This window comes from Ambystoma mexicanum, chromosome 3q (genome assembly GCF_040938575.1).
Source record: "Ambystoma mexicanum isolate Mex_15411 chromosome 3q, UKY_AmexF1_1, whole genome shotgun sequence".
Lineage (NCBI taxonomy): Eukaryota > Metazoa > Chordata > Amphibia > Caudata > Ambystomatidae > Ambystoma > Ambystoma mexicanum.
Genome location: NC_090926.1, coordinates 1,045,424,369 through 1,045,438,103, shown reverse-complemented (window position 1 = coordinate 1,045,438,103; position 13,735 = coordinate 1,045,424,369). Strand labels below are relative to the sequence as shown.

At 48.6% G+C, this 13,735-nt stretch overlaps 1 protein-coding gene across 1 annotated transcript in view; it reads right to left on the bottom strand.

Moving 5' to 3' along the window:
- Positions 1-13,735, bottom strand: part of DNAH17 (dynein axonemal heavy chain 17) — an 8,024,690-nt gene that overhangs the window by 6,045,004 nt on the left and 1,965,951 nt on the right. The window lies entirely within an intron of this gene.

The window sequence follows — 13,735 nt, the reverse complement described above, 5'->3', positions numbered from 1 at the left end:
ACCCACCACAGCCCTTTTTTGCACATCACACAGAATGTTGCTAACTGCACTAGATAAGTTAGTGGGATGGAAGAAGTGTCATATGAGAAAATGGGACTCTGGACTAGGAGAACAGTAGTCTCTTTATGGTGAATAACCTTTGCTTGCTTCTACGCCCTTTCCCCTTTCCTCCATACTGTATGTTTGACCACAAAGTACAAACATCAATGGGAGCAGGTAACCTAACTGACTCAGTACTGACTGAAGGCAGCCTATGCCCTGGAGCTGATAGCCAAACAGTAGTGTTTGCAGAATGTGAAGGGTGATGCACATGTGGTCGTTTTGTTATAGTGTCCCATGAGACAAGCTTTTGAAATGCTACTATAGTTGAATTTGCTCCTACTGCATGGGATTGAATAAAAACCGGCCTCAAGAATACCAGTCACATCCATCTGATAATGACTGTTCTAGAGGCCTGGCTTCCTATAGATAAGGCCCCAAAGTGACAAACATGGCCAAAAGCTGTCCCAATTTAAGGCAGCAAATAACTGGGGAGGGTTTGCAGTACTACCTTGTCCCTGTGGGGATAGTGTAGAATTCAGAGATCGGTAGATCTTGGACTCCATTTACCCTTGCGGTACAGGTCAGCGTCCTAAGGAGCACTGATTTCTAGGTAAGAATTCTGACACTGAGTGAAGACATTGGTTTGAAAGGTTTATGCAGTAATGCTGCCAGCGCCTGCATATAGTGTGAAATCTCACACTATATGCAGGCGTCTGACCAAGGGGTAGAGTCAAAACAGGCTTTCAAAGTAACTTTTTATAATAAGATTCACTGAGGAGAAATCCATGGCTTTCGAATTGATTTGCATTCCAACAGCAGCAAGGTAAGTCTCCACCTGTAACCCCCAACTGGACCAAATGTACTGAAAACGATTAGATATCATCTAGAGAACAAGAGAGGTTGTGTATGCTCCTCACCTCTGCCCAGAAGCAGAACTGAGCCCACTTAATTCGATACTGTGTCACAGATGGCCTCAATTACACACCAACTCTCGAAGATGGTTCAGGGATTTTTATTAAAATATTTGTGAAAGGACTCACAAGCCGGCCCCTCTCTCTTTCACACTCATCTTCCTCAGGCTTTTACTTCTCTGCCCAGACACCCATAAACCCTTGAGAAGGCTACTAGAGATCAGTAGCGCCCAGTAGCTACAAACTGGTTGCCTACTAGTGAGGTTAATCTATCTTATTCCCTCAAGGATCTTCTAGGTGTAACCTAGCCTGAGTCCCACAAAGTAGTAACAGGTTCAACGATAGTAAACTGACTTTCACCTTCCTAGGTCTCACTTGGCTTTTTCCTCTCATGTTCTAATATTCCTTGCCCTGCACTTCTCTCCTTCTCTCTCCCTTCCTTTCCTCCACCTTCTCTCATCTATCCCACTGGTGTTCTTTCGTCCACTCATTCGCTGTACCTTTTGCCCCACTGCTCTCTACTCCCACTACTCTCTACTCCTATTACTCTCTACTTCTCTCCACTCCTACTACTCTCCACTACTCTCGACTCCATCCACCAGTCACCCTCCTTTCACTCACCTTTATCAGTCAATCTCGCTCAAATTATCTCACAAATTCTCACTGAAACGCCCTCTCACACCAAATACCACTTTCTCTCACCAACCAATACCTCACCTTGCACACGCTTTTCTGCTTTATGCAATTCTCCTCTATGCTCCGCTGCCCTTCCTTTACCTGGTATCATTGTCTGCCTTTTGCTCCCTTGACCTCACCTGAAACAGCCCACACTGACCTGACCTTGCTGCCCTCTTTTATCCTCTGCCTTACTCTTGCATCGTCTCTCTGTCAGCTGGCTCACTGAGCCAATTGCTTCCTTCCTTTTCCCAGGGGCAAGGTTACAGGTGCCATAGAAGATAAAATGGGCCCTTAGCTCCTCCCTCTTTTCATACGGGTGTGCGTCTATTTTTTCTAATGATTGCACAAGCAGTTAACCAACCAATATCTTCAACCCATTTCCACGTGCCCATGAAACAAACAGTGTCTTGTTTAACGGTCATAAAAACTCTTGGCTCCCCAGAACGCGCCACATAAGGTTCTACCTATTGTCAACTGTCGCGACTACCCCTTGGGGCTTTTTTAACCTGGACTCTGAACCTCTTATTACGGCCGTGCATGCAGGCGTTTGAGAACAGGCTTGGTGGTGCACACACATAGAGAAACCAGGCTAACACATCAGTTTTGGATAATGGCAATCAGAGGCAATTTATTAATTGGCTTTCTAGTCAAGGAAAACAGCATTTTGCATATAACCTGGACCCCACCTACCTGACCCAACCCGCCCTCCAGACCTCTTAGCTGTATAGATCATTTGTCACCTTGCTTGCTTTGAAAAAAATCCCCATATTCATTATCGTGGCATTCTGTTGTCATTGTTTTTTTTTTGTTTTTTTAAAAACATTTTTGTAGTTTGTACACAAATTATTAACATTTTCACATTCAATTGATTACATTCCTTGTGAGCACAAAAATAAGAGAAAGAAAAGATTTATGGAGTTGCATGCAGCAATCAGTTTGTCGGTCGGGTTTGTCTTGATGCAAATTTTACGTTTCCATTAGCTTTTCCCAAAATTGCATTGTCCTGAATATAAGGGGGTAGTTGTTCCCGCCTAAAATTTGAGCGCATCATTCAGCTGGTTCGTATTGAATTAGTTCCGGTGGAAGCATGTTTGCAAACAATTTCCTTAAATCTGATAAGGTAGGACAATCCATCATGAGATGTTGAAGTGATTCTACTTTCTCTGCTTGCTTGCAGAATCTACAGGATATGTCCTTCTTTGATATTTGTCTGGTTGTTGCTAGGTATTCTCTGGTAGGAAGAATATTGAGACAGAATCTGAGGAAGATGTCTCTTATTCATTTGCAAGGAAATTATTTTAGGTATTTGGGTGGTTCATTTAGCACTTTGTATCATGTATCGTGTTGAGTGACAAGCGATATTTGCTTTTCTCTTCGATGGTATTTATCCAATCACGTTGGCAGATCCGTTTTTTTGGCTTCCATCAGACTATTGATTAGTGTTTCGCAGGTTATGTCGTAGCTGTAAAGAATATGACGACAAAATTCTTTCAAGCTGTCCATAGTGGGGTTTTTCAACTCTAAATTGGAATTTTTGAAGATCCTAGTTGCTGGAATGTCTTTATCTATGATCAACTTTCTGTAGAGATTGATGTATTTCCAGGGATTAATTGATTCCAGCGACTCGGGTGGCAGTTCAAAGCGGATTCTGGGAGTGGGATATGACTTAGGAAGAGAAAGTATTTTGCACCAAAAAAATCCTTTCAAGGTCTTCCAAATTTGGTGTGGCAAGTTAAGTAGACTCTCAGTACCATAAGTGAGTATGGCCGCCACTTTCTGTATATAGAAAGCAAGAATCAGTCTAAGAGAGTAGTGGCCATATTTTTTGTGAATTATTAGACCTTGTCTGGCTAGCGAACATGATTTATTTTTCAAATGATCCACCCATTGGGCTTTGGTTTCTGACTGGGAATTGAGTTGTTTTGAATGCGTGTCGTTTCCCTTCTAGGAACAAGCAGATTGTTTTTACTTTGTTTTTTTTCTTCAATAGTCAATGGCCCTCATTACGACCCTTGCGGAAAGCGACTGACCGGAGCGCCACAGCGTAAATAGCGTTTCCGCCATTGCACGAAGGAGCAAAGTGCGGCCCATTCCGACCCATCGGGCACGAGCACCACGCCACGGCGGAAGTGCAAAGTCCGCGATGGCGGAAATGACCCCAAAACGGCCCACACCGCCGCCGTACGGCGCCCTAGGTGCAATACCGCCACCCCTCTTAGCGGTCACCGCAGTGTGCGCCTACCGGAAAGTACGGTGACCGGAAATATACGGAAACGGAAGTTAAAACATGGGCCCGGAACGGGAAACATCCCGGCGTACACCTATAAAACCACTAAAACCACACAACCACTAAAATCACTACCCTGAAACACACCCCAACCCGTCACCCACCCTAGCGAAACCAAGACAAATGGGAAAAGTAGCGAAGAAAGCGTGCGACCGCAAGCGGCAGGTCCACTTCTCCCGCGAGGAACTCACCGTGCTAACAGAGACCCTCCAGGAGAATGCTGCCGTCGTCTTCTCCACGCAAATGACCAGAACGGCACTTGCAAACAAGAAGACCATATGGGCTCTGGTGGCACAGCGGGTAAGTGCGGTGGGGACCGCACCCCGCACCCCACAGCAATGCCGCAAGCGATGGGACGACCTGCGGATACGCGTCCGCAGCATACTCTCTGCCAACCGCAACATTGCCACAGCCACCGGGGGAGGTCCTGAATCACCCATCAAGTTGACCCCCTGGGAAGAAATCTGTGCCTCCACCATCGGAATGGAGAGCATAGAGGGAGTCGGAGGGATGGAGAAAGGAGTGCAGACATCCGAAGATTCAGGTAGGTGTACCAGATAAAACAATGCCAAATCCACACAGTCCATCCATGTGAAGTACCATGCGTCCACATAGTGCAACAGAAACACATGTCCAGGAGAACGGCCACACACATCGGCCTGATAGCACACGTTAAAACCCACAATAAATACATAAATAATTAAAAACCCCTAATACACGCACTACACGTGCAGCAGGCACACCCTAACTGCAGGCTGCCAAACAACTGCACCCTCACTCCACACACAAATCAAAGCACCTCCAAGGACCCGACCCAAATCACCCTCAGGTACCACCCCAGAGCATGTGATACAATGCCATTCCAATTCCCACAGACCCATCATTAACCCTCGCCCTCCTTTACTCCACCACAGGGTCCGATCCAAACGACGAGCTACAGGACACCCCTACCAGCACACCTGCAAAGAGGGCCAAGACCAACGGCCAGAGACCCTCCACCTCAGCTGCACGCATCAAGACACGGCAGCAGCACAAATCAGGTGGCAGCACAGAGGAGGGAACATCAACAGGCACCCCAGCAGCCAGCATGCCCACAACACCACCACCACAGGTCCCCCCAATGGATGCCACAGAAGGCACTGCCTCTGGTGGCAGCAGCACCATAGGTGACACCCCATTGATGGCAGCATGCTCCGACACAGAAAACGGGGATGTCGAAGTCAGATCCATCCATGACCTGTCCCAATCCCCCTGTCTGTCCCATCCCGTACAACATGAGGATACCACGCAGGGGCACCCACAAGACAACGACTGGCCATCCCCCACAAGCCCTGTGGCAAGGCAACATGAGGACAACAGCCCCTCTGTGACACCCCCGCAAATGGGCATGGCCCAGCAGAGGCAACAGTCCCTCGACAAGTTAATCGTGCAACAGCAGCAAATGGCCACGCTCCTCAAGGACCATGCCGATGAATGTGGGGGCACTAAGGCAGACATAGAAACATCAACTGAGACACTTAGGGCAGAAATGGAGAGAGGCACAGAGACGCTAAGGGCACAAATGGAGAGTAGCACCGAGAGCCTGAGAGTCCAAATGGAGAGAAGCACCGAGAGCCTGAGGGGGGAACTGCATGCGACGTCCAAAGACGTATGTGCCGAACTTGCCGCAGTGCGCCGTGTGCTCACTGAGCTCTCGCAAACCCTTAGGGACATGCATGGACGTGAGCAGGCAGACACATCATCCGTTGCAAGTTCCGTCCAGGGCAGCCCCCAACGTAGATCTGGAAGGAACCTGCGCTCCACAGGCAGGGGTGCCCCTGATACCCGCAGAGGGGGCTTGCAATAGCGACAGCCCACTGACAATGAGCATCTTTGGACACTGGGGTTCGGGGGGGAGGTAGGAGGGTGGAGGGGGTGTGTTGGGCTCACTTGGGTGGCGGGTCGATAGGGTGTTCAACATGACATCACATATGCCATATAAAGTGCACGATCAACCAATGAGATGTGTGGACATTGATTTTTGTGTACTAGGCCATCATAGGCGTACAGTCCATATTGTGCATGTCCCAGACACGCACAGTGCCACGAGTCCCGTGTCCATGTATCAGCCACCAGGCGTGAGTGCTAGAAGCATACATCAATGAGATGCTGACGAATGTCACGGGCCTCCGGTGCCTCGCAGACTCCATGAGGTGCTGCCACATCCCCACCCTCATCATGACCATCATCAGGTGCTTGCAGTTCTGCGTCAGGGGGCATGGGCACATTTCTACGTACGCACATGTTGTGGAGCATGACACATGCCATCACCATCTTTGCAACCTTCTCATGGCGGTACAGGAGTGCCCCGCCAGACCTGCTGAGGCAGCGGAAACGAGTCTTCAGTAGGCCGAATGCCTGTTCAATGACTACACGGGTACGTGAGTGGGCATGGTTGTAGTCCTCCTCATGCTGGTCCCGTGGGTTCCGGACTGGTGTGAGGAGCCATCTCTTCAGTGGATATCCAGCATCACCTGTATGTGGACGAGAAACCTATGATGTGGAATGCCATTGCTACGTACGCACACCCCCCCCCTTCCTGCCAGGTCATTGCCAAATCACATTCCCCACATAATCATGCATGTAATGAGACTCACCGAGTAGCCAGGATCTGTTCCCTGCCTGTCGCTCCATGTAGCGTGGTATTGTAGAGTTCCTCAAGACCATAGAATCATGGGTAGATCCAGGGAATCGGGCACAACAATGTGTAATGATCCTGTTGGAGTCACACACCATTTGTACATTCAGGGAATGAAATTGTTTTCTGTTGCGGTACTGGGCCTCCATTGCATGTGGGACGACCAATTCCACATGGGTGCAGTCGATGGCACCAATGCAACCCGGTATGCCGGCAAGTGCATGGAATCCCACTTTTGTGTTGGTAATTTCCTGCTCCGAGCGTGGTAGAGAGATGTAGTCGTCTGCGTGCTGCAGGAGGGCATCGAGCACTTGCAATAGTGTCCGTGAGAACAGTGGCTGAGAAATGCCATGCAACTGTCCGACTGTGTGCTGGTAGGTGCCTGTGGCCAGGAAGTGGAGTACAGACACCACCTTCAGTAGGGGTGGGATGGCGGTTGGGCTATCTATCATGCTGACAAGGTCAGCCTGTGTCATGTCCACAATGGCGCTATGGTGTCCCGGTCCAGACGGTAGAGGGTGTGGATCTGCTCATCAGTGAGGTTGAACGGATGTGCTCGGAGGCGTGGGATTGCGGGCTGCCTGCGTGGTGGTAGTGGCTGTGCTGGCGGCCCTTGCTGGCCCTGCCTTGCCCTCCTCCTCCTCCTGCGTCTCCTTCGTGCGGCCGGTTGTAGTTGGTGTTCGTCTTCTTCTTGGAGTTGGAGTACTTGCAGTGCTATCAGGTCCCCCAGGGCCAACATCGCGAGTCCTGCCGGTAGCATTTCGGTGTGGTTGTGGGAGGAGACTGGCTGTGCAATTTATGTGTTTTCAGGCTGTATGGCCTCCACCTGTGGTGATTAATTCCACCTGTGCAAGCTGCTCTCCCCTTTGGCCGAGCACGTCCCGCGCACAACGCTGCAAATCTGGGAATGGCATCTTGCTATTGCAATCATGTATCTGTACCCGATGGCCGTGTAACATTGGTTGACATGTTCATTCTGCTGTGGTCCCATTGTTGCACATACTATCTGTGCAGTCGCGAACAGACTTGTGAAGGGTCAGTGGAACGTAGTACTCGAGTAACGGTGGGCCCTCATGCATCACTTTACCGAGTTGCAATGACGGGCGGGGCGTCCCATTTGTGGGTGAAGGCAGTTGCCATTTTCACACACAGCCGCACTCGATGGAATAATTAGTGATTTCAAACGGCCACAGATGCCTTTTCGGCGTGATGTTGCAAATGTGGAATTCCAAGGGCGGCGCTTTCGGTTTCCAGCTAGCGGCGAGGAGATGCCCACAGGTCTGACTGCAAATATAACGTTCTATTGTTCAATGTCCTTGAGACAGAGGCCATGGCGAGGAAGCAATGATTGATATGAATAGTTTGGGATGCGCAATTGCTACGTGGGCGATGAGGCCGGCCGTTCCCAGATACATGTTACTTCACAACACTGGAATTACGGGCTGGGGCACTGTGGATTTTGCAGGCTGCATAACGCACAGACTCAATGGATGTTTCTAATGTTATGTGAGTAATTATTCAGGCGTTTTGATTCCGGGATGAGGGAATGATGAATGGATGCATGGGCAGGTGATTTGATGCAGAGTTTGCCATGTACAGGGCTTCTTGGGATCTATCCGCCTCCCCTACGCTATGTGATGCAGGGCTGCCATGGTGGGACCATCGTCTATCTGGCCTTGTTGAGCCCTCCCTGTCTCGACACGCCCTCAGACACTTGTGTCCATGCACATTAACATTCCCATCTGATGGATTCTGTTTTGACAGACGCATGCACAGGTACACTCGTTTGTGATGGTGTTTGCACCTCGATATAGATGGTTAGGAGTCGCAAGTGGTTTTGGGGTGGTGATGATCCTTTGGAGTGGGCTAGCATGCATATGGCTGTGGATTTCGTGTGATCATTGAAGTGAGTTGTTGCAATGTAGTTCTGATGGCCATTCTGTTCTTTTTCTTTTCTTTTGGTTGACAGGTATCTCCTCCCCTTTTGCCACTGCCATCTGTATGCCACTCCTGCAGATGGCTTTTACTCCCGACACCTGCTGCTTCGTGTTAATCAGTGGAGCAGCATTACGATCTTATGGGACGATCGCCAATGGCCCACATGCCCTTACGCTGTACTGGTGGCTCGGAGCAACATTTCGGCCTTTCGGCTGGACTAGTGCCTCCCCATTGGGACGGCCCTGCGGTTCTGTGCGCTTCCATGTTGCCTTTTCGTACGTGAATGTGGCTCTGTGTACCATGAGGGAACAGGACGACACACAAGTAGTGGCTGGTCATTTCTTGCGGATGCAGCCCACAATGGTGATTGGTGTTTAGGAGTTCATGGCCTGATGGCTGTATGGGCTTGGTGACTTTGATGTGCATTAAATTTCTATTCTGATTTGGCCCGTGTAGCGTTTTTCTTTGCAAGTGATGTGGCATATGCCTATTTGGGGGGCGATGTATTGTGAGGAGATCTGCATTGGGTTCCAGCTTCGGAGTTTAGTTGCGTGGTACTGTACTGGGCGCGTTTGCCTACTAAGCCCGTGAGGTCAGGGATGGGGGCTGCCAATATGACAGTTTGAATGTTGTCATGCTCAGGGGCGGGGGATTGGGTTTTGTGTAACAGATGCCGGTCAGCCAGGTGGACTGGTGGAATGATGTGATTCTCGGAATATGGCTGGACACAGGTGCCTGTGTTTGCGTGCGTTTCTTGGTGGGGGACTGTGGTCATGTCCATTGGGATGGCTTCTGTGTTCGTGCCATCTGTGCCCTGCGGCTCCCATTGGCCCCTCTTGTGTTTCTTTTGTTCGTTGCCATGCATGGGTGACTTGTACATTTCAATGGTTGCATTGTGGCTTCATTGCACCTACGGGGAGTTGTACTTTGTGGGCAGGGAGCGGTGTACAGGCACTCAGTGGGGCCGTTTACGGTTGATTCGCGATGCCGTACTTCTCACCATGGCGGAATGGTACATTACGCCATGCCTGATGGCGTTAGGTACATGTCCGCTAGGGTCGGAATTGGCGTACCGTTGCGCCATGGTGGTGTTTGCGGTTTCGCATGGCGCGCGCGCGCGTGTTTGGTGCAGTTAGCGTTGGCGTTCACTACGGTGTCGCTAATGGCTTCGTACTTTGCGGTGACGGGTCATAGTCGCACCGAGCGCTATTCGATGGCGGTATTGCATTTCCGCCATCGTTTTCCGATTTCCGCAAGGGTCGTAATGAGGGCCAATGACATAATTTGCGTTTTTGATGTATTTATTGTCATGTTATTGTCCTTAACATATTTTTCCAGCGCTTTCAGCCTCCTTTGGAGTCCATTTTGGGTCTTGTCAAGGATCACCATGTCATCAGCGTAGAGGATGTAAGGTATGTGTGTTCCATTTATTTTTTCGAGGTTCTGGAGATTTCTGTAATTCCAGATTGGCTTGACTTGAAGTAAAAAAGGTAGAAGTTTAACAGGGTTGCCGCCAGGGGACATCCTTGTTTGAGTCCCCTGGCTGTTTGAATGGACGACGAGACAACACCAGTTGAGATTAAACAAACTTTGACAGTGGTGTCCCTATAAAGAGCCTTGATTGGCTCTAGAATTTCCGGGGGCATTCTCAAGTGTGTAGCTTGTTCCAAATTTTATTTCTATTGACACTATCAAAGGCCATTTGTAGGTCTATAAAGGCAGCAAATACTTGGGTTCCGATTCTATTTTTTTTGCAAAGTATTTTATTGGCATTTGCTCATATACATACAATATGGTCATAGCATGTAATAAGCTTTAGGCATAGTATAGCGTTATTTTGTTTCATTTAACTATTACCAAATAACAGCAAAACAACAATTAACAGGTACTGTCTCCGGGCTATAGGATGTTGTATCCATTCCACAGTACAGGCGGAGGGTGCAGGGAATTAAGAGTTCCGGTGTTGGGAAATCCTGCGGAGGCCCCGTCAGGTGGCATGGATGTGTGGTTCCAGGTTCTTTTTGGGTGGAGTGTGTGAGTCATGGGGGTTTTTGGTCAGCAGAGAATTGTATGACCCTTAGCAGCGCTTTACATGACTCGAGTGTATTGTTTATGCCTTCTTCCCCTCCAGTGGATCCTTCTTGCCAGGCTCTGGTTTCTGCTTCTGTCCATCTCTCCAATTCTCTGATCCAGCGTTCGTGTCTCGGGCCCCCTGGCGATTTCCATGCCATGGCGATAGTTCTCTTTGCAAGGATGCAGGACATGTCCATTAATTTAACAATGTGTTTATACTTGCTTACTCTGGGGTTTGTGCCTAGTAGGCACTCTTTCGGGTCCCAGCTGTATCTGATTAACCCCGCCTCAGTGCAGGTTTGCTTTATTCTGGCCCAGAAGTCTGTGGTCTTGCGGCAGGTCCAGAACATGTGGATCATGTTAGAGTTGTCAGTGCCGCACCAGGGGCATTTTGAGGTGGCCTGCTTGTTGAAGCTGGCTGCTCTCTGCGAGGTCATGTAGGTCCTGTATAGGACGTTTAATTGTATTTGCCTAAATCTGATATTTCTGGACACCTCTTTGGGGTAAAGTAGTGCCCTCTCCCACTCTTCTTCAGTCAATGTCACTTCCAATTCTGTTTCCCATTTTGCTTTCAGTGTTGCGCTTCGGGGGTTGGGCTTGTCCATCAGTCAGCTGTATAGCCGGGCCACCGGTTTTCAGCCATCCGTGAGGTCATGAATCTCCTGTAGTAGGGGGTTTGGGGTTGGTTCCTTGGGCCATACGTGCCATTTCTTTTTAGCAATGTGCTTAACTCGCTGGTACCATAAGAATTGGCCTTTCGGTAGTCCTTCCAGTGTTTGTAGTGATTCAAAGTCCATGAAGTTGCAGTCCTCAAACATGTCCCCCCATGTGTAGATCCATGTGTCTTTCCCAGCTCCTCATTACTGGGAGGTCGCTAAGGTTTTTGCATGCATCTGCCAATATGGGAGTATTGGGTGAGTAGGGGTGGTTCAGGGGTAGCGTTGAGCAAGTTTTGGACCATATCTGCCTGCCTAGATTTACGATCATGGGGGTGTCCTGAGATTGGATCTTAGGGTTCCACAGTACTTCCCTGGGAAATAGTGGCAACGGTGATTGTCGCAGTAATTCAATTTCGGCTGTTGGTTCATCTGGCAGCCATCTCGTCACATGACTGAGTTGCGTCGCAAAATAGTACATCTGTAGGTCAGGGAGTTGTATCCCTCCTTCTTTGTATGGTAGTGTGAGAATTGGTAGGGGAAGTTTATGCCTGGTTGGTCCCCATAGGAAGTCCTTTAGTAGTGCCTCTAGTTTCATGAAGAAGGGCGGTCTAATGTAGTGGCAAATGTTTAAAAAGAAGTAGAGGACTCTCGGGAGGATTATCATTTTAGTGATGGATGATCTGCCCATCATCGAGAGTGGGAGTTTAGACCAGAATATTCATGGATTTACGCAGCCCTCTCATTACAACCTCCGTGTTGCATTCGTGCGTAAGCTCTGGTGTGTGCTTTATGTTGACGCCCAAGTATCGGAACATTTCAGGCCAACTTCAGGTAGGTCAGCTTCCTCTGATGAGTCTATCCAGTGGCAAGGCGCAGGATTTCTGCTTGCTGAATCGAATTCCTGAGTAGCGTGCATAGTTGTCTAGGATGTCTAGAGCAACCTGTGCATTTCTTTGTGTGTCTCTAACACAGAATGTTGCTAACTGCACTAGATAAGTTAGTGGGATGGAAGAAGTGTCATATGAGAAAATGGGACTCTGGACTAGGAGAACAGTAGTCTCTTTATGGTGAATAACCTTTGCTTGCTTCTACGCCCTTTCCCCTTTCCTCCATACTGTATGTTTGACCACAAAGTACAAACATCAATGGGAGCAGGTAACCTAACTGACTCAGTACTGACTGAAGGCAGCCTATGCCCTGGAGCTGATAGCCAAACAGTAGTGTTTGCAGAATGTGAAGGGTGATGCACATGTGGTCGTTTTGTTATAGTGTCCCATGAGACAAGCTTTTGAAATGCTACTATAGTTGAATTTGCTCCTACTGCATGGGATTGAATAAAAACCGGCCTCAAGAATACCAGTCACATCCATCTGATAATGACTGTTCTAGAGGCCTGGCTTCCTATAGATAAGGCCCCAAAGTGACAAACATGGCCAAAAGCTGTCCCAATTTAAGGCAGCAAATAACTGGGGAGGGTTTGCAGTACTACCTTGTCCCTGTGGGGATAGTGTAGAATTCAGAGATCGGTAGATCTTGGACTCCATTTACCCTTGCGGTACAGGTCAGCGTCCTAAGGAGCACTGATTTCTAGGTAAGAATTCTGACACTGAGTGAAGACATTGGTTTGAAAGGTTTATGCAGTAATGCTGCCAGCGCCTGCATATAGTGTGAAATCTCACACTATATGCAGGCGTCTGACCAAGGGGTAGAGTCAAAACAGGCTTTCAAAGTAACTTTTTATAATAAGATTCACTGAGGAGAAATCCATGGCTTTCGAATTGATTTGCATTCCAACAGCAGCAAGGTAAGTCTCCACCTGTAACCCCCAACTGGACCAAATGTACTGAAAACGATTAGATATCATCTAGAGAACAAGAGAGGTTGTGTATGCTCCTCACCTCTGCCCAGAAGCAGAACTGAGCCCACTTAATTCGATACTGTGTCACAGATGGCCTCAATTACACACCAACTCTCGAAGATGGTTCAGGGATTTTTATTAAAATATTTGTGAAAGGACTCACAAGCCGGCCCCTCTCTCTTTCACACTCATCTTCCTCAGGCTTTTACTTCTCTGCCCAGACACCCATAAACCCTTGAGAAGGCTACTAGAGATCAGTAGCGCCCAGTAGCTACAAACTGGTTGCCTACTAGTGAGGTTAATCTATCTTATTCCCTCAAGGATCTTCTAGGTGTAACCTAGCCTGAGTCCCACAAAGTAGTAACAGGTTCAACGATAGTAAACTGACTTTCACCTTCCTAGGTCTCACTTGGCTTTTTCCTCTCATGTTCTAATATTCCTTGCCCTGCACTTCTCTCCTTCTCTCTCCCTTCCTTTCCTCCACCTTCTCTCATCTATCCCACTGGTGTTCTTTCGTCCACTCATTCGCTGTACCTTTTGCCCCACTGCTCTCTACTCCCACTACTCTCTACTCCTATTACTCTCTACTTCTCTCCACTCCTACTACTCTCC